The 20,808-nt window shown below is 36.2% G+C and overlaps 1 protein-coding gene and 1 long non-coding RNA gene across 2 annotated transcripts in view; one reads left to right on the forward strand and one right to left on the reverse strand.

Moving 5' to 3' along the window:
- The window catches only part of LOC123870295, a 42,826-nt gene that overhangs the window by 21,866 nt on the left and 152 nt on the right, over positions 1–20,808 (reverse strand). The gene's annotated exons all lie outside the window — the stretch shown is intronic.
- Positions 8,700–20,808, forward strand: part of LOC123870289 (spondin-2) — a 51,858-nt gene continuing 39,749 nt past the window's right edge. The window contains exon 1 of the mRNA XM_045913526.1: positions 8,700–8,915. The gene's annotated coding sequence lies outside the window, so the exon portion shown is untranslated. The remainder of the gene's footprint in view (positions 8,916–20,808) is intronic.

Genomic DNA, 20,808 nt, shown 5'->3' on the forward strand with positions numbered 1-20,808 from the left:
GCGGTAGCCACAGGAGAATTTTCGCGTTGTTTAACCGCAGCCTATTAATGCTATAGAATAAATTATTCTGTAATTCAAACGTCGAGTGTCAATTGTTCGTGTAATTTTACTTGAATATTAATTAGGGTTTATGAAATGTAGCCTATTAAGGATGATTAAGTCCCGTAGAAGCCTAAGGGTAATTAGATTTCGTACGCGTGGATATACCTACTTACTTAAGTTCTTCAAAAATTCCACGGGAACTCCTTAAATAGTAGCCTACGTGTTAATTCAGGGTGTAAGGTATATCTATTCCGAATTTCAGCCCAATCGGTTGAATCAATACGGCGCGAAGAAGTTCGTGATCATCAGTCAAAAGACGTCCATTGCTGGATTTAAGGCCGATTTACACCAAGCACGTACACGTGAGACGTGCGTAGTGACGCGCGTAAACCCATAACACACGGGGTTACGCATACGTCCACGCTTTACGCAAGCGGTGTGCCATGTTTCATACAGTTCCATACGTTACAACGCAATGGTACGCGCTACGTCTACGCCTACGCAGCCTGTGCGAACGAGCTATTAGTCGCTTATAGGGTCTTCTACACGCCACCGTCTTACGCAGCCTAAATCCAGCGGCTCCGTGTGACTCGCCTGACGTCGTCTGTCCCCCTACTGGGGATTCATCCACGCTGCGCTTACAGGTGTGAGGTCGCTGTTCCAGCACCTTGGGATAATCCATACTAATATTATAAATGCGAAAGTGTGTCTGTCTGTCTGTCTGTCTGCTACGTTTTCACGGCCCAACCGTTGAACCGATTTTGATGAAATTTGGTACAGACATGGGCTACATCCCGGGGAAGGACATAGGCTACTTTTTATCCCGGAAAATCAAAGAGTTCCTGCGGGATTAAAAAAACCGAAATCCAGGCGGGCGAAGCCGCGGGCATCTCTAGTATTAGTATGAATTGTTGTAACAAAGATACGTCAGTTTTAATCTCCATACAAATCCCGTTCGTTTATTGTGTTAGAATGTTAGATATTGTGTTAATTCCCTAACACTTTGCACTCATAAACATGCGCTATTGTTCGTTTCACGGTACAACTAGGGAATTTCCCAGCGGGCCGTGTTTGCTGCCCGCTCCATACAGATTGCGAGTAATGTAACATTGCTGTATTATCTCGCTACAAAAATAACAGGCAAACGACGTATGTTACGCCAATAATATTTAACAGGGCTCTCTCTCCGTCACTTAGTCCATACAATCGTAGTTCCAATTTCATTTAAATATTAAGCAACCAAAGTCCATGAAATTTTGCAGACATATTCTAGAAACTAATATCTGTGCCTGTGGTGTTTTAGATTTTTCTAAAAATATGAAGTTTTAAAATTACAGGGGCTCAAAGATTTGTATGTGAATTTTTAAGACCGCGTAACTTTGAAACCGAATATTTTAACGAAAATCTGGAAAACCACAGATATAGATATTATTTCCCGCAGCATTTCTACAAAATTCCATTGAGTATGATTGGTTAGTATTCCAATGAGAGACGAACTACGTTTGTATGGAGCGAGTGACGGAGAGACCCCTCTTAACAGCAGGTCGATTCCGAAAAACTTGCATCAATCATTATTACAATCGCAATTGTTGTGATTGGCTGAACTTATGCTCTTCTTGTTGCAACAATTTATCGTGGCCAATACTGAGCGAGCGTCAATCAATCAGAGGTGATTGCGATCATGACACTATAGCATTAGGTATATTTGGTTGAAGAAAAAAGCATTATATTTTGTAAATGCTATACTTTATCCACGGAGAAAAGTTAGTATAGGCCGTAGGGGTCTCTCTGTCACTTGATCCTATGCAAAGGAAAAAAACATAAAACTGTGTTAGATGTTGTTACATAAACATAAAAAAATATAAATGGTTAGGTATTACCTAACCATTTTGAGAGGCGAACCAATCACAAATATGTTTTCAAAAAAATTCGAAAATGTTTTCAAAAATCATTCGAAATTCAACTATTCGAAAACAAGTTTTTGCTAGCGTTCTGGTTAAAACTTGTATAAAACAATATTATGACGAAAGCCTAGATATAAATAGAATATAAAGGCATTAACCCAAATATCACGCTTAAAAGCTAGTGTATTTAAAAGCAGTTGTGATTTCTATAATAATATCAGAATTTATCGCCGCCATTTAATCCGAAATCAGAGAGCAAAACCTACCAACGAGCCAAATCAACGAAATAAACGTCCGCTCCAGTGAATATCGGACAGAGGTTTAAGTTGATCGCACATTAATCCTTACGTCTAAAACTTGAATGATGTCATCAGTGCTTGGTCATAGAATGTATACAAATATTATAATCAAGCTTCATCCGCGTGGATTTTGTTTTTTAAAATTTCCCGTAGGAAGTCTTTGATTTTCCGTGTTAAAAAGTAGCCCAAAATCCACGCTGAAAAAGTCGCAGGCATCATCTGTTTAGTGCAGAGAGCTTGCATTCCGGAGACAGATACGGGGGTTTTTAAAAACTCAAAAAGTCTGTCGGTCAGATATTCAAACAAAGCATTCAACACACTGGCCAAGTGCGGATCGGCGGACTTTTGAGAACATTATGGAGAGTTCTCAGGCATGCAGATTTCCTCACGATGTTTTCCTTCACAGTTAAAGCAAATGATATTCAAAGACGCACATAACTCCAAAAAGTGCGTGCCCGGGGTTGAACTCCCGACCTCCAGATTAGGAGGCGGACGTCTTAACCGCGAGACTATCACGGGTTTTTTTAAATTCTAATATATTCATATTACGTTATAATTCCATTCCATACCTGGGCCAATTCATTGAATTCGACGGGTTAGCGTTTGATCAATATAATGTGCGTTCATATCAGCGTACACGTCACAAATTAAAATTCGTACATTTCAGGCGGTAGGTACTTTTTAAAAACAAACACAGATCGCTTGTATGAATTTGCGATTAAAATCACATCAACTTGCGGTCGACATGTCGGTTTACCGAACGGAATTTAAGTGCATTTTAATTTTGGATAGGACAAAGATAGATTAAGTACCTATTTTTGTCAATGTAGAGAAAAATGGCTTGTTAGAGCTGACAATAAAGGTCACCGGTTTGAATTTAGGATATAAAATTCATGTTATTTGGTATACAAGTTACAAAAACGTACTGATATCGGAATTTTAAACAATAGTTTTTGTTTAGATAGGTGCTTCTAATTACTTGAAATCATATCCAATGGAACAATAAATCTACCAGTACAGAAAACTACATTCCCATGCAATAGTAATATGTAATTGTTTGATTGGAATTTGAACTATTTTCATCCTAATATTTTCACAGAAAATTCGCAGTAGGTACAATACGTCAGCTAGAACAAAGGCACAAACAATGTGCACTACATCGCCAATACAACCTCATTGTTTGTGAATAGGTATGTACGAACGGAATTTTTCATGCAAATCAACTCGCGAACCCGTCGGGCTCCTATGCTAATGTGTTTTGATCAAATGCAGTCTTGAAAAACATTATTATGTACATATTTTTGGGCGCTTTGACAAACGGTGATTGAATTATTATTAAAATGCTTGATTTAAATCACGTCTGGGTAAATACTGTCGGATTTTTATTGAGTTCTAGAATAAAATGAATAAAAGAGGGATAAAATTTTGCTCTTGCATTTGTTTAGTGCCTACACAACAATGTAATTTACCAATTTACGACGTTGGGGTCCCAAGGTGTTGAAATTACGATCTGGTACCCGAAAGCACAGCGTTGGCAGATCCACGACTAGTACTTAACTGTAGACAGACGATTCAAACGAGTCACAGGAAGCCGCTGGATTCAGGCGGCGCGGGCGAAAGACTGCGTCTTGTGTAAGTCCCTACAACTAGTGACAATTTTTTATTTTTTTTATTTTTTTATAATAAGAATATTAGCCATGTTAAATGACCAATATTCCCCTTTCCTCTCCAACTAAGCGTCAGGCTTGTGCTAGGAGTAGGTACGACAATAGTGCAACGGGCGGGGTTTGAACCGTCGACCTTTCGGTTTTCATTCCACTCCTTTACCGGTTGAGCTATTGAGGCTTTTTAATTATCATGGATGTAGTAAATAACAACGATAAAATCTTAAAAGAAGCAGTGTAATTATACGTTTTGTAAATATAACAGCTGGCTTGTAAATCCAGAACAGAAATCGTGTTTAATCAAAATATTTTGTACACGTATTTTTTGCTCCAAACACGATTAAAACATGTCAACAAAATGGGCATTTCGATAAGTATTATAAAATAACAAAAACATTTTAATCTGTACAATAACTGTCATTTGTCAATAATTGTACAAATTACTGACCGGAAACGCAATAACAATAACATAATTTAGAGTAGAGGTACAGTAGGCATTTACAGTTTAGGCTTTGTTCACACCAAAGTATTTTCAGTGCCAAATATTGTTGTATAGAAGCAGGCGTTACTTTGCGAAAGTAGACCTTTGCAAAGTCTTTGCATCTCGTGAGGATGCTGCGGTTTCGGAGCGAAACGTATCGAGTGGGTTCTGGTGTGTGGTTTCTGGTTGCGTGGTGTTGAGTCGTGGTACTTAGGGTTTGCTTGGTGGGTGGCTTGTCCTGCATGCTTAGCTATGGGAGGGCGAGTGGTGTACTCGTATGTCTCATGCTGCATAATATCATACAGATAATTGTCTTTTTTAGCGGATTATACAAATGAAGCTTTTGATTCTTTGTACCGAAAATAGTTATTGAGAGGGGTCTCTCCGTCACTCGCTCCATACAACCGTAGTTCATCTCTCATTGGAATACTAAGCAATCATACTCAATGGAATTTTGTAGAAACGTTCCAGAAACTAATATTTATGCCTGTGGTTTTCCAAAGTTCAAAGGTCTTAAAAATTCACATACAAATCTTTGAGCCCCTGTAATTTTAAAACTACATATTTTTAGAAAAATCTAAAACACCACAGGCACAGATATTAGTTTCTAGAATATGTCTGCAAAATTTCATGGACTTTGGTTACTTAATATTTAAATGAAATTGGGACTACGATTGTATGGAGTAAGTGACGGAGAGAGCCCTGTTAAACACCAGTGTAAGAGATAATGGTAGTGGTGATAGTCTACTGGCACCTACTGGTAAAGATGTTGGTCTCCTACAAGTATTTGGTCCGAGGGTCAATCTCGGGCACGCACGTCTAAATTTTCAGATTTTGTACTGTTTTATTACTCTCCTGTAAAGTTAACTTTTTTGACTTACGCACTGTTAGAACTTCACTAACGAAATGTAATCTGTTTGATGCTCTGTTTGTGCTTGAATGAGCACTACACGTCTGGTGTAGACGACGCCGAGTGTGAATGGCTTTCCCATTTAGTTTGTGCATTACATCGAGCACCACTATGTGTTGTATTTACTGGCCGATAAAACCATTTTCACACATCACCGGACACGTAAACAGTTGCTGAACAACATTTGCATCAGGGGCGTAGTCAGAGAAGGGTTGAGATGGGGGTCAATGCAAACCACTTTTTAACCGACTTCAAAAAAAGGAAGAGGTTCTCAATTCGACTGTTATTTATTTTTTGTACGTTTGTTACGCGATTTCTCTGCCAAAGAACCGATTTTGATAATTCTCTTTCTGTTTAATAGGTCATTCTTCAGAGGTGGTCCTTCCAAAGTACCTAACATCCATACATACATACAAACTTTCACGTTTATAATATTAGTAGGATACAGAAACTAAAGAACTAACAATACCAACCTAATTTGCTTGGTATGAACTGTCAGGAAAGAATTTCGTGGTTAACAAAGTAAACAAATCCTATTAAACGTTCCAATTTTAAACACAAAAAGAACAAACACTAAACCCTCCTAACGAAGGCGCTGAATCCGCTTCTGAATCGAATACATAAAATTTTATTCGAACGATTATCGCCGAACAAATTCGGACTGGACTGAATAAAATAATCCAAAGCTCTTAGCCTATTTATTTTATGTATTCCAGACGAATGATTTTTCACTCCAAGTTAATTTACTGCCCATTATATTAATTCTGGGTTCGGGATGGATGATTCTTTGGTGTCTTTTGTTGTAGAATTGAATTTCTTTTGTAAGTTTCGGAGATGGAGGCGATATTTCATTATAGAAATGACTATTTTCGCTGTGAAAGTAAAAAGTAAAATTTTATTCATTATTTGAATAATTTTACCTCTCTTATGAAGAAAACAAAAGAGAGTTATAATTTTTTTCTATATTATAGTGTAATTATACCATTCAAAAAAGATATATAAACACATGCCAACACAAGTGTTGGCCAAAATTTATAACACCCCCGACAAGTGAAAGTTACAGTAACTAGAAAAGAGCTGATAACTTTCAAACGGCTGAACCAATTTTCTTGGATTGTAGCTAAGAACACTCTCGATCAAGCCACCTTTCAAACAAAAAAAAACTAAATTAAAATCGGTTCATTAGTTTACGAGCTACAATGCCACAGACAGACACACAGAGATACAGATACTCAGATACACACGTCAAACTTATAAAACCCCTCTTTTTGAGTCGGGGGTTAAAAGAGAGAATAGTGATTTTCCCCCTGGTTCGTGCATTTGCAACATTTTTTGTTTTAACATTATTATAATATTATGTGATAGCCACGATAGCCTAGTGGTTAACGCACACGCGCCATTGACTTTTCGGTGCTAAGTGCGTTTTAAGCAATAATATATGACTTGCTTTAACGGTGAAGGAAAACATCGCGAGTAAACCTGCATGAATGAAAATTCTCCATAGTCAAAGGTGTGAAGTCTGCTAATCCGCACTGGGCCAACGTGGCAGACTGTGGCCTAAGCCCTTCTCATTCCCGTGCTCAGTAGTGGGCCGACGATGGAGTGATCATGATGATGATTATTACATGTAGGAAAATAATCTCACCGTCTCTTTGTCTACAATATTCTGAATTATCTTTGGTAGCCGCCAAATGGTCAAATTAATTTCACATTCTGAAAGCATTTGGACGGTCCGATTCGCACTTTTTTGCTTCGCCTTGTGCCTTGCTTTTGTTGTGCCCATTCATTGTTCTGAATGCGAGCACGCAACAATGCCATTCTTGAATTTTGAGGAGCCTTTACATTTTAATGCCGATGCGTACATCTATCTTCAATCGTATACTCGCAACATACTACACTCTATTCACGGAAAGAAGTTAGATATTGCCCTCTCTGTTACGTAATTCCATACAAATGACAGAGACAATAATCTCAATGGGCGTTAACTATTTTGAGTCACCGACCAATCACTAACGAAACTGTGTTCAATAGTAGATGTCCACAAAGCTTTTAATAACTGCGATAGTAGATTTTAAGCAAAAAACTCAAGGAAATTTTCGAAAACAGATTTTTGTACAAAAATGATACTTATATGGTACCAAGGTTCTTAGTGTGTTCCTACGTAGTAAAATTTATAGAAACATAAGTTTTTCTTTCTCATGTTTTTGGCGATAACTCAAAAAGAACTTTTTACAGAATAACCGCTTTTTAGAAATAGGAAGGCAGAATAACTCAGCAACATAATTATTTATAATACTCCACAAAATAATGCACTTTTTACTAAGCCGGGTACAAAAGGAAAACAATCTGTTCGCATCAAACGAACCGGAGAGTTTCATACAAATTTTGCAAAATAGAAACAAAAGTAGGCCGCATTTAAAACCTTTGTCGTGAAAAAACTCGACAATACTTTGTGTTTTCCCTTTTATTTTGTTCTACATAATGAGTATTGCGGCCTAAATATTTTTTTTACTAACTATGTCAAGCCTACTAGATACTCCTACTTACAATAAAATAAAAATCATTTTTCAGTAAATATAATGCAGGTCACGTATAAAAATTATCATAATCGCCAACCCACTAGCTTAAAATTTATTCAGTTATGTACTTTGTAATGAGATTAGGCACTCTTTTGAAGTAAGTTTAATACTTTTACAAAAGTGCTAGGTATATATCAATGTATTTAAAATCTAATACAATCGTCCTAATATAGTCTAAAAAACGGTTAAAAAGCAGTTTTTGACCGTTGAAAATCATGACAATTTAGAAAAACTGATGTTTCTAAAAAGTTTCCTTTATGAAACTGAAAACTAGGTAACTAAAAACCTTGGCCCTACGTAGTTTTATTTTTTTTACAAGGATAAGTTTTTAAAACCCCCATTTTTTGGCGATAACTCAAACACTACTTTGAATATTTCACTAATGAATGTGTGTGAGTTACGTAGAATATTATTATTATAGAAGGTTGTATAAATTACATAAAATCGAAGTTATTAGGTCCATTTCGAATAAAAAAAACTTGAAAAAAAAGCTTAGCTTTCGTAATAAAATATGCGTTTGAGAATCTCTTTCATTGAAGTTGGAAAATAAACAAACCGAAAAAGAAAAGCTGTTTTATGTAAACGCACTATTGTACTAGGGTGATATGAACGCGAGGAGTTAACAAAAAACACCGAGCTTTTGACACTCGAAACTGCTAAAAAGCTCTCAACATACTCACGCAGTTCTGTTATCCTATTACACGTAGCCCACAATAAACATCTAATTCTTTTCTGCGCACCTCTGCACCCGTTTATGTCCCTCTCGTTCCTATATACCCATCTCTTTTCAGTAAAGTTCGGGTTCGGAGCATTCACAGCAAAGCTCCCAGTTTTGCTAGTGAGCTCGTACAGATCGGACGTGGAGCTTTTATGTTATGTTATCGTTTACACGTTTCGGGCGTGTTTTAACCGGGCACCTTAATGAAAAATTGATGGAAAAGCCGTTCTAACGACCCTCGTATGCTCGGTGTGTATAGACTGTGCTCTAATTGAATATTGTGCAAAGGATATTGATAACATGCCGGCTGTATGAAAGGTGAGTGTAACGTTTCAGTGCCAATTACAGGTAGATAAAGTATTGTATGAAAATTGTTTATTCGCGGAAAACCTTGCATGTTATTGATAAGTTTTGAGGAAATGCCTGTTTATAGTAATGTTTTTATTATACGGTTCTGTTATTTTACTGGTAGGTACCTATGTTAAATTATTTAATTATAATAAATTTATCAAGTTCATATTTATTTTGTAAATACTTTTTTTTTTAATTGATTTATTAGTAAACATTAATGTGTAATTTAGTAGCTGTTGCTTGCGACTTCGTCCGCGTAGATTTTGTTCTTTCATACTTTTTAAAAAAACCTTTGTTTGTCCAAGATAAAAGATAGCCTAAATAATAAGTTTATTGTAATCTACCTAACTGGGAAAGTCCCGAAAAAAGTTCAGCCGTTTCACAGGTAAGCGCGAACTTACAAACATACGGATAGAAGGACAGATAAAAAGACAGACACATATGAAAACTAGTTGATGGCTGCGACTTTCTGAGGGTGGATATAAGTTTTTCAAAAATTCCGCGGGAACTCTTTGATTTTCCGAGATAAAAGTAGCTTAAGTAGGTGTTATTACAGCGCAAAAATACAAACTATCTTCATTCCAAATTCCAGCCAAATCTGTTCAGTCGTTTTGGCATGAACTACAAACATCCAAAACTTTCACGATAATTTTATAGTAGACTAGCTGATGCCCGCGACGTAGGTTTTTTAAAAATCCCTCGGGAACTCTTTGATTTTCCGGGATAAAAAGTAGCCTATGTGCTAATCCAGGGTATAATCTATCTCCATTCTAAATTTCAGCCCAATCCGTCCAGTAGTTTTTGCGTGAAGTAACACAAACAAACATACACACACACACACACACACAAACTTTCGCCTTTATAATATTTGTGTGAAGTGTGATATTATTAGGATTTGGTACGGTTTTTTTAATTTAAAAATACCTTAATATATCAGATTTAAAACAGGATTAGGATTTAACAAGTGTAAATTAAAAATTTTCAACACCCCCGACAAATCATTTTCAAATAAATAATTATGTATATCTAGGCAACGTCCATCTTGACAGCTTGACATTTGTCAATTGACACTTGAATATTATGAACCTATGGGTTATCTAACCTTCTTTTCTACAAGAAAACTAGAAAATAGCTGATAACTTTTAAACGGCTGAACCATTTTTTTTGGATTATAGCTAAGAAGACTCTCGATCAAGCCACCTTTCTAACAAAAAAAAGTAAATTAAAATCGGTTCATTCGTTTAGGCGCTACGATGCCACAGACAGATACACAGATACACAGATACACAGACACACAGATACACAGACACACAGATACACAGACACACAGATACACACGTCAAACTTATAACACCCCTCTTTTTGGGTCGGGGGTTAAAAAGGCATGTTTGGATTTTGGGTAACCACTAGGCGAACTTCTTTTTTCCACTAGGAAACTTCGCTTTTTTACTTGTGGTTACTGTTTTCCAAATCAAAAAATATTTCCATGACAAATAGGTAAAGACAATAGACTGCTGATCGCCAATAAAACAAACACATTTTCGCGAACGTTAGATATTTGCCTAAACTCATTAACAGGGCTCTCTCCGTCACTTACTCCATACAATCGTAGCCCCAATTTCATTTGAATACTAAGCAACCAAAGTCCATGAAATTTTGCAGACATATTCTAGAAACTAATATCTGTGTCTGTGGTGTTTTAGATTTTTCTAAAAATATGTAGTTTTAAAATTACAGGGGCGCAAAGATTTGTATGTGAATTTTTAAGACCGCGTAACTTTGAAACCGAATATTTTAACGGAAAAGCCACAGGCATAGATATTAGTTCCCGGAACATTTCTACAAAATTCCATTGAGTATGATAGGTTAGTATTCCAATGAGAAACGAACTACGTTTGTATGGAGCGAGTGACGGAGAGACCCCTCTTAAGAATAATCATCACAAAATATGAAATGTTTTCAACACTTCGTTGAGGTGTCAATGACACACAGGTATTTTCTATCATGTGTAAAAACGTAAAATATCTTTGAAATGAGCCAGACAATTATTATTAACCTACCGTTTTTTGTAAACATTTTTGCCGTGTTTTTCAGTAGGTGCAATTTTTTGTAAGAAAACTCGTTAGCTAGGTACTAGAAATATTTTTCACGTGACTAATACCTATTTCGCTTTTCCCATTGTCTTTACACTTTTACCTGAAAAGGATAGGTACAACAATCTATACTAATAAATAAAATTGGAGTGTCTGTCTGTAATTTCGAAATAACTACCGCATATTAAGGTCATATGGTTATTTGTACGATACTATAACCGAATCACACGTTTTTAAAATTTTTGTCTGTCTGTCTGTCTGTCTGTCTGTCTGTTTGAAAAGGCTAATCTTGGGAACGGCTGAACCGATTTTGACGGGATTTTGTATACACGTTTTGTATACGGGAAGTAGAGAATTGACCAGGGAGTAACATAGGCTACTTTTTAACCGACTTTCAAAAAGGGAGTTGTGTTTTTCTACCTATGTACATCGAAATCTCCGAGATTTCTGAACCGATTTGCGTCATATCTTTTTTAATCGATAGAGGAACTTTGCGACATTGTTTCATAAAAAATTTGGAGTCCAACTCCTCAATCCTGATGCTGCAGGGGATCTGACCAATCCACGCGGGCGAAGCTGCGGGCATCAGCTAGTATTGAATAAAAATAACTTCACTTTATTACTTAGTTTTAACAAGTAGAACTTGCTTACTTTGACCTCCCTGGCGCAGTGGCGAGCGTTGTAGTCTTATTAGTGGGAGGTCCCGGATTTGATTCCCGGCAGGGGAATTTGGAATTTTGTAATTTCTAAATTCCTGGTCTGGTCTGGTTGACAGTGGCAAGTAACCACCCTATTGGCAAAGCCTTGCTGCCAAGCGATTTACCGTTCCAGTACGATGCCGTATAGAAACCAAATAAGTATGGGTTTTATGAAAACTGCCATACCCCTTCCATATTAAACTACATCTTCATTTACCATGGCGCGGTAAAATTGCAGTCAAACTTGTATCTGAATAAAAAAAAACAATGACAGATGACTCCTGCAAGTTCTGGTGATGTTTGCAAGAGTATTGCAAAAACCTTCACACCACTAAGAAGTAAATCCAATTTTTAACTCTATCACAATTATTATGACTCAGTTCTGCAATAACTCTTATAACTACAATTAAGTAAAGTTCGAACGCGATAGTAATAATTTTACGAGTATGTTACGTTACGCAATAACCCCACACACGGTAACTCTCTGCAACGCGTTCAAGGTAGTAAAATTTTAAGTAAATAAGCGATAAAACTATTGAGCTTAATAATGAAATAACCGAGTTAACCCGGGCCTGGGCGGCGAGGCATAAATTTCATCACCCCCCACCTGTCGTAGCGGCCACCGTTTCCGTAGAATTTGTTCATTCTACGTCGCTACGTCATAGCTACGCTTCGTAGAAGATAAGCTTGCTTTCACATTGTTGTCAATCAGACCCCTGCCTGTAGCTTTCCTAGTTACGTATTTAACGTTATTATTAACATAATAAAAAAAATGATCACACTAATATTATAAAGGCGAAAGTTTGTATGTGTGTGTGTGTGTGTATGTTTGTTACTCCTTCACGCAAAAACTACTGGACGGATTGGGCTGAAATTTAGAATGGAGATAGATTATACTCTGGATTAGCACATAGGCTACTTTTTATCCCGGAAAATCAAAGAGTTCCCAGGGGATTTTTAAAAAACTACATCCACGCGAACGAAGTCGCGGGCATCAGCTAGTTAAGTATAAATTCGAAAGTTACATATTTTTTTGTTGGTTTATTCGTTTATTTTGCCAATTAATTAAGATTATAATTAATAAAGACTTGGAGATGGACATAGGCTTCTTTTATCCCGGAAAAACAAAGGATTCCCACGGCATTTTCAAAAACTAAATTCACGCGGATGAAGTCGTGGGCATCAGCTAGTATTTAGCACTGAGAAGAGCTGGATAGATATTCTGCAGTTCTTCATCATATTCTTAAAGGTGTATGAAGTCTGTCAATTCGCACTTGGCTAGCGTGATGGACTGTCGCCGAAACCCTTGTCATTCTAAGAGGAGATACGTCCTCAGTAGTGGGACGGCGATGGGTTGATGCTGATACTGAAGCTCTAAAAATGAGATTGACAACTATTCTAATATTATTGTCTTTATGAACGCACCTCAAAGTGCGGCTATTGAATTTCTTTGTATGCCTTACCCACATAATATTATGTACATTGTATAGGTATGTGAGTCACATGTTTTTCATATTATTTTAACGTACATATATAATTATGTATGGTATTAGATACGTGTACCTAACGAAAATAAAGTCAAACAAAGTCTGATTTTTTGTATACGAAATCTATTCATATTATATAACAAAGGTAAATTAAAAATTTATACCACCTCCGACATGTGAAGGTTACAGTAACTAGAAAAGAGCTGATAACTTTCAAACGGCTGAACCGATTTTCTTGGATTATAGCTAAGAACACTTTCGATCAAGCCACTTTTCAAACAAAAAACTAAATTAAAATCGGTTCATTAGTTTAGGAGCTACGATGCCACAGACTGATACACAGATACACACGTCAAACTTATAACACCCCTCTTTTTGGGTCGGGGGTTAAAAAGGATAATCTGAATGACTGATCAAAATCACATTTATTTCATGTAGTACAACTAGTTTCTCTTATGCGTCTACGTTTGTGACTGTACCACCGGTTCGAAATGTAGATTCTACTGAGCAGAGCCGGCAAGAAACTCAGCAGTTGCTCTTTCGTTTGTTGTTCTAATCATAAAAAGTTACAATATGTAACAATACAACGACGCGATCTTGTGGCGAAACTGAAAGCTCAGCCGGTTTCTTTCACTCAACTGACATAATATTAACAATGTAAAAGGTCTATAAACTTGAAAATTTTGCATTATATGAATGAATGAATAGCTTTCAGGTCGGTTTTGTTGTTCAATAAAAATTGCCGAATCGAATTTGCCGACCCGAATATGTGTATAGCAACTGTTACTGGCATGCCGCCTGTACATTGTTACAGTGTTTAATTGCTAACGAACACTCGGGTGCGGCTTAATAGTATTGCTTGCCTTATCTCTCCTCGGACGGAATTACAACACTGCCTACTAACAAATACATAATAACAAGTTTCTTTCTTGTTTACTCATCTGTAACATTGTCAAAAACGAATATCAAGACCGCAAAAACTAAAAAGCTACCTGCTCACACACTTGGTACTTTCAAACACTTCCACAAAAGATAGCGTCCTTTAAACAGCTGTTCTATTTGGCGGCCATCACTTCCGTCCTTCCGTTTACGAAAAAATAATATGTGTTTTACGAAAAAAAATTACTATCAAGTAAAGCCTAAAGAAGTTTTATTTCAACAATTTTCGTGTTAAACATGCGCATATTATATTCTTTGGCAGCAAAAAAAAGTTATCATCCTCTGTACATTGTTACAGTGTTGTTGCTAACGACAAGCGCACGCGCTAATGGTGTAGTTCGCGGCAGGCTTTCCTTATCTCTCGTCGGGCGGAATTACAACGTTCCCTGTAATTACATACATTCTGACGCTATCTTGTTACAAGAATTTCTTTATTGGATAATAAACAACTTCAATAAAGGACGATGTATCTAGCTTCAAAAATTGTAGCATCGTTAACACGAAAGTGATTATCATAAAGCTAAAATCTCAAACGAGCGCTAATATGGCCTAGTGGTTTCTTAAACGCGTAACTTTCGCAACACGCGCATCTAGTGCATCTTTTCGAATCAGAAATGAGGAGGCAACTCGCTTCGTACATCATGATCAACCCATTTCCGCCCCACTACTGAGTACGGGTCTCCTCTCAGAATGAGAAGGGTTTAGGCCATAGTCTGCCACGCTGGCCCAATGCGGGTTGGCAGACTTCACACACCTTTGAGAACATGGAGAACTCTCAGGCGTGCAGGTTTCCTCACGATGTTTTCCTTCACCGTTAAAGCAAGTGATATTTAATTGCTTAAAACGCACATAACTGAAAAGTTAGTGGTGCGTGCCCGGGATCGAACCCCCGACCTCCGATTAGTAGGCGGACGTTCTTACCACTAGGCTATCACAGCTTGTCGCTTCGTACGTATCCGCCGAATTTCGACTACATACGGTTGAGACCTTGGCGATGTATTGCGGATGTATCTGTGTTCTAAGCAATAAACACTTGCTTTAACGATGAAAGAAGAGGAAATATCGAAAGGAAATCTGAATGCCTGAGAGTTCTCCACAGTGTTCTCAAAGGTGTGTGAAATCTGCTTATCCGTACTTGGCCAGTGCAGCGTGGCGATGGTGGATTATGTCCTAAGCCCTAAACCCTTCTCACTCTAATATAAATCCGTTGTCGGTGATAAGTTGATGGTGATGAACGCACAGTATTATATTTTTTAAATCAAATTTTTTGAATAAATTGTTGTGAAAAATGCAGCCATGGGTCCTTTTTAACATTTACAGAACAACAAAATAAAATTCTACGCGACTTGATCCTAAAAATGGCGATAATAATTCAAAAGCGGCAGCCCTATATCACTGGTACATGGCAGAAGTTAATGGAAATGGTGCGTTTAAGCATTTTTTTCGCACAATTGAAAAAAATATTTCAAAAGACATAAATTTTTGTGAATGAAAAAAGCTTTTTGTTCTAGTGACTAATGTGGTATTCGTGAATAGTGCAGTTCTGTAAAGTGATTCAGTATTGTTCCAGTTAAATGCAGTTAACTGATTCTATTTTTTCATTTATAACAAGTATGAAGTAAACCCATAGGTTAAGAGGGGTCTCTCCGTCACTCGCTTCATACAAACGTAGTTCCAAATTAATTTGAATATTAAGCAACCAAAGTCCATGAAATTTTGCAGACATATTCTAGAAACTAATATTTATGTCTATGGTTTTCCAGATTTCTGTTAAAATATTCGGTTTCAAAGTTACGCGGTCTTAAAAATTTTCATACAAATCTTTGAGCCCCTGTAATTTTAAAACTACATATTTTTAGAAAAATCTAAAACACCACAGACACAGATATTTGTTTCTAGAACATGTCTGCAAAATTTCATGGACTTTGGTTGCTTAATATTCAAATGAAATTGGAACTACGATTGTATGAAGCGAGTGACGGAGAGTAAAAAAGATAAAATTCTGTATCTCTTATCACAGAACTATTTTTTATTCCGGAGAATGAGAGATTTCTCGTAATATTTTTAAAAATTCGTAGGTAGTTATAATGGTAAATACGTGAGCTTCTCTTTATTCTATTATGTATTTCATCTTTGTCTATTAGGTACTTGTAATAAAGGAAAATAATCATTTAACAGTTAATTTTAGTATTTTAAAGCAAATTCTGTGGGGGTTTTACGTAAGTATAAAAAAATAATTTAACTACACTGAATTTGTTTAAAACAAATTCTAAATTTGAATTGGAGAATAAACTAATTTAATCAGAAGAATTCCATAAAGTCTAGTCTAGGATTAGCTTAATTGCCACTTTTTATTAATTTCTTTTGAACAGCTCAGCTTTTGTTTTATAGCTCAGCTACTGTTTTCAGTTCAACCAAAACTCACGGTTTCGTTCCCTAAATATAACTTTATCTTAAAGTAACGAAATTTATTCTAAAAGGTCTCACACTAAATTCCGTTACAATACGCTGTAGTTCGTAAGCCACCCTTTAAGTTAATTATGAAGGCAAAACGATCCTTACCATCCATTTCCCCTTAAACCTTAATAACTTCAGGCAGGGTAAATAAATACACACAATATAGTTCCTTAGTTCGGAGTTATGGGGGGTCACCAAATAGTTTTCTTTATCTCCTTTGGCTTAATATTTCCCCTCACTAAGCCGTATTAGTTCATCGTTACAGGATGCGTGCCTAAATCTGGTTAGGGAGTTGGATAAAATCCCAATGCGGTGGTCTACACACTAGATGACGTTTACTCGAACTCATGCGAAGGATTCTACAATACGCCAGCTATCGTATGCAGCTACGAAACAACTTACAACGAACAAACTAGATGTCACCACAGGATCTTCAGTCTCTCGCCATACATCCTCAATCGCGCTAACGGAATGTTCTCGATTAAAGCTTATATTTTAAGTTCCAAGATAAAACGATAGGAACAGCTTGAGAGAAGCCTATATTTTGCTGTAGGTATTAACAACTAAACACATTTTATTATCTTTAAATTAGTAATAGGTATCTTTTAATTGTTTATACAGTAAAATTACCGAAAATTTAGCCATTGGTAATGCTAGTTTTGTCATTCCTACAATTCAATTGCAACAAAACGAAAATGATTCGTAGGTAATTATTTGTTGTACTCGGTTACATAGATTTTTGTTAGATCGCTCACTTTGTTACCTGAATTAAAAAGTAAAATCAATATGAAACGAGTGAGGTAAACATAATTTTACGTTTAGTACGAATAAATTCATACACAAATAAAACATGTAGCTACCAAAAAAGTATTACACATAATATTACATCGTATTTCAAGTAGCAATGTATTCTTGTCACGTTCTACGTAAACAATAAAGCGCTTTTAGACGAAATTGAAAGTGACTTGGGCTGTAAAACGTACGCGAATAAAGCGCTGATGTGTTTAGGCTTTCAGCGAACCTTTTTATAGAAAGTAGACCTTTATGGGAAATTAATTTATGTATACTGTGTATAATTTATGTTTGTGTAATTTAAATGTATTTATATAAAAGAAAACCAGTCTGCTAGTAAACTATTTTAACCTTTACTTTTGACTACCTGTGTTTCTTACTGTCAGAATACTTTTCTGCCCAAAACTACTTTTGACATACAAATTTTAGGCAAGCATAATTTTAATATGATGTAATATTGTAACCAACTCATAGACTATGAGTAGGTACCTAGTTGATCGCTGCCTATAACTGTGAAACTAGTGACTGTTTGCAAGAACTCTCTGTCTACTAATTTCTAATAGCGACAAGAACTTTCAAAGAAAAAAAAAACACGTTCAGCAACGCTCTCCTAGCGGTTATAAGACTCGAATGTTTTGACCGCCAATCAAAATAATCAGAATAGTCTACCACGTTAGCAAAATTCAGACACCTAGAACATTATACAGAACTTTCAGATATGCAAATTTCCTCACGATGTTTTCGTTCACCATTGAAGTAAGTAATATATTTATACTAAACACACACATAACTCCGAAAAGTTAGAGGTGCCTGCCCAGGATCGGATCCCTGATCCCCCCGGAATAGGAAACCGATGTCTTAACCACTAAGCTATCGCCGCTCTATCTATCTACACTTATCTGCAAATTAATTATTATAAAGCATGCTCATTTTAATAAATTAAATGACACATAATTCATCTGAAAATTAATATACTGATATAAATTAAAGAATACATCATTGTTTAAAATCAAGTATCATTGTATACTTGTCACGTTCTTAGTAAACAATAAAGCGCTTTCAGTTAAAATTGAAAGTCACTACGGCTGTAAAACGTAGGCGATAAAGCGCTTTTACATTCTTTTACATACTTTAGGCTTTCAATGCTCCGTCTGCTGGATAGTAAAGTTATTCGAGTACATTATTTATGAACTGCATTATTTATATGCAAATAAATACTGGCAAAGAGCTTATATTAAAGAGCTTTATCTTAGACAAATATTTATTTATTTTGTACAAAAAATCTTAAAAACCAAAACATAAGTGAAAGGATGGGCCGTAAAAAGATAATTGTAGACAGATAGACACACTTTCACATTTATAATATTAGGTGATATTAGTATGCTTAGTGTGAGTTGATTGCTGGATTGGAGTAAATATTTAAAAAACAACTCAAAACTTTTATGAAGCATAAGAATTTATGAATATAAGAATTTGAAAATAGATAATTTACCCATTGCTAAGATTTTAAAAGTTCATTTTGAATAATTTCTTTTCTTTAATATAGAAAAATGGAGTATCTTTATTATAGCAGTATGCTGTTTTATAATAAAAATACATCCTTGCTCAGATATTTTTTCATAAAGCAAGCTTCGTGTTCCACAACTACAATTCCCCTGTGTCTCCATGAGTCGTTATTGGCAAAGGCGAAGAAGCATCACAGAAATCCCGATACCTACTCGCGTTCTGAAATAGACTTGAAGTAGGTCACCGCGTGTCGGTAGCTTCAATATTGGACCAAGAGCCCCTAGGTGTTATGAGTTAGGTGCTTTAAAAACTGAACATTTGTATAACGATTTTTTGAGTTGACTGATTAGTATAATAGTCAAGTAAAGTCGAAATCTAATCTAACTACTAAATTACTCGCAAAACTAAAGAATAATCTAAACATGTCATAAAAGGAAAAGGTGACTGACTAACGCACGCACTGATCAACGCACAGTTCAAACCACTGAACCAGTATGTATGTATGTAACCGGTTGATCTTTGAAAAGAGCAACCACCGAGTTTCTTGTTGGTTCTTTTCGTAGGAAAGGCCATTCCGAACCAGTGGTACCTAGATGCTTTTTATGATTCAAAAGTACTTGTAAAAGTCTAATTGAATAAAAAATATTTTGAATTTGAATTTGAGTGTTGTGAAGTTTCAATTAAAACATTATGATGTGTCAATTTTGCCATTAATTTAAAAATTAAATTATAACTATTAAATCCTGGCAGCATTGCCTACCAATTGCCTCCGTCTTTATCAAACTTAAAAAATAAAAACACTCATAAGGGCAATTCCTACTATTAACTTTTATTTAGCACCTCCTAGAAATTTCCTACCGGCTCTTCGATTTTTATGTTATGCTGCGTACGAAAGGTAACAAATATATTTTATGCTATTTTCACCTCTATGTGTGACGCATAAGGTTGAGACAAACCAGGTGTGAATTTATGTTGTCGGGTGTACATTTGTCTGCACCTTTGAAAGCTGGAACCGTGTTTATTGATAGAGTTATAACCGCTTGCGATACAAGAGCTGGTAATCGATATTTTCAAGGTATTTTGTATTGAGATTTTTATATAGATAAGTAATTTTGCTGTTACTAGTAATTTAGGTAAATAACTATATATCGATATCGTTCCTTAACTTTCTTTATACGTGTACCCAGGTACCCACTTCTGCGGTTTATGACTTTTGAGAATTTAAAAAGTTTGTTAAAGCTTTTTTAAATATGTATTGTATATGAAAACAAGCATTGAAATACATGTTGAATTAACCGACATTTTTAAGTACGACCGGAACCTGCAATCGTATGCTTGTGTGAACGCGTGGATTAGAATACAGATACCTCTAATAGCTTGTTCACACAGGCTGCGTAAGCGTACACGTAGCGCGTACCATTGCGTTGTAATGTATGTAACTGTACGAAACATGGCACTCCGCTTGCGTAAAGCGTGGACGTATACGTAATCCGGTGTTTTAGGGGTTTACGCGCGTCACTACGGACGTGTCACGTGTACGCAATTGGTGTGAATCGGCCTTTAATCGGATCCTACAAAAACAGTTTCCGTAAAGAAAGATTTGTCAGTGTGAACGGGTCTTAACCGCAACCAGCGCAACCGGCCGGGAGCCGGGTGGTGTTAGTTATTTTGTGACCGCAGTATTTCGCTAGGAGGTCTTTTGGCATTAATACGGCCTTTGTCCAAAATTCCCGAATATTTTTTATTAAATTACAATAAACATAATAACTATTCTGTCGTGGAATATTAAAAGAAAAGCCGCCAAATTTTGATACATTTTATAAATTGGTCCACTATTACTCGTTAACTTGTAAAGTCTACTTAGCCCAAGGCCTTTGTCCAAAATTCC

The sequence above is a fragment of the Maniola jurtina genome, chromosome 12 (assembly GCF_905333055.1).
Source record: "Maniola jurtina chromosome 12, ilManJurt1.1, whole genome shotgun sequence".
NCBI classification, from domain to species: Eukaryota; Metazoa; Arthropoda; class Insecta; order Lepidoptera; family Nymphalidae; genus Maniola; species Maniola jurtina.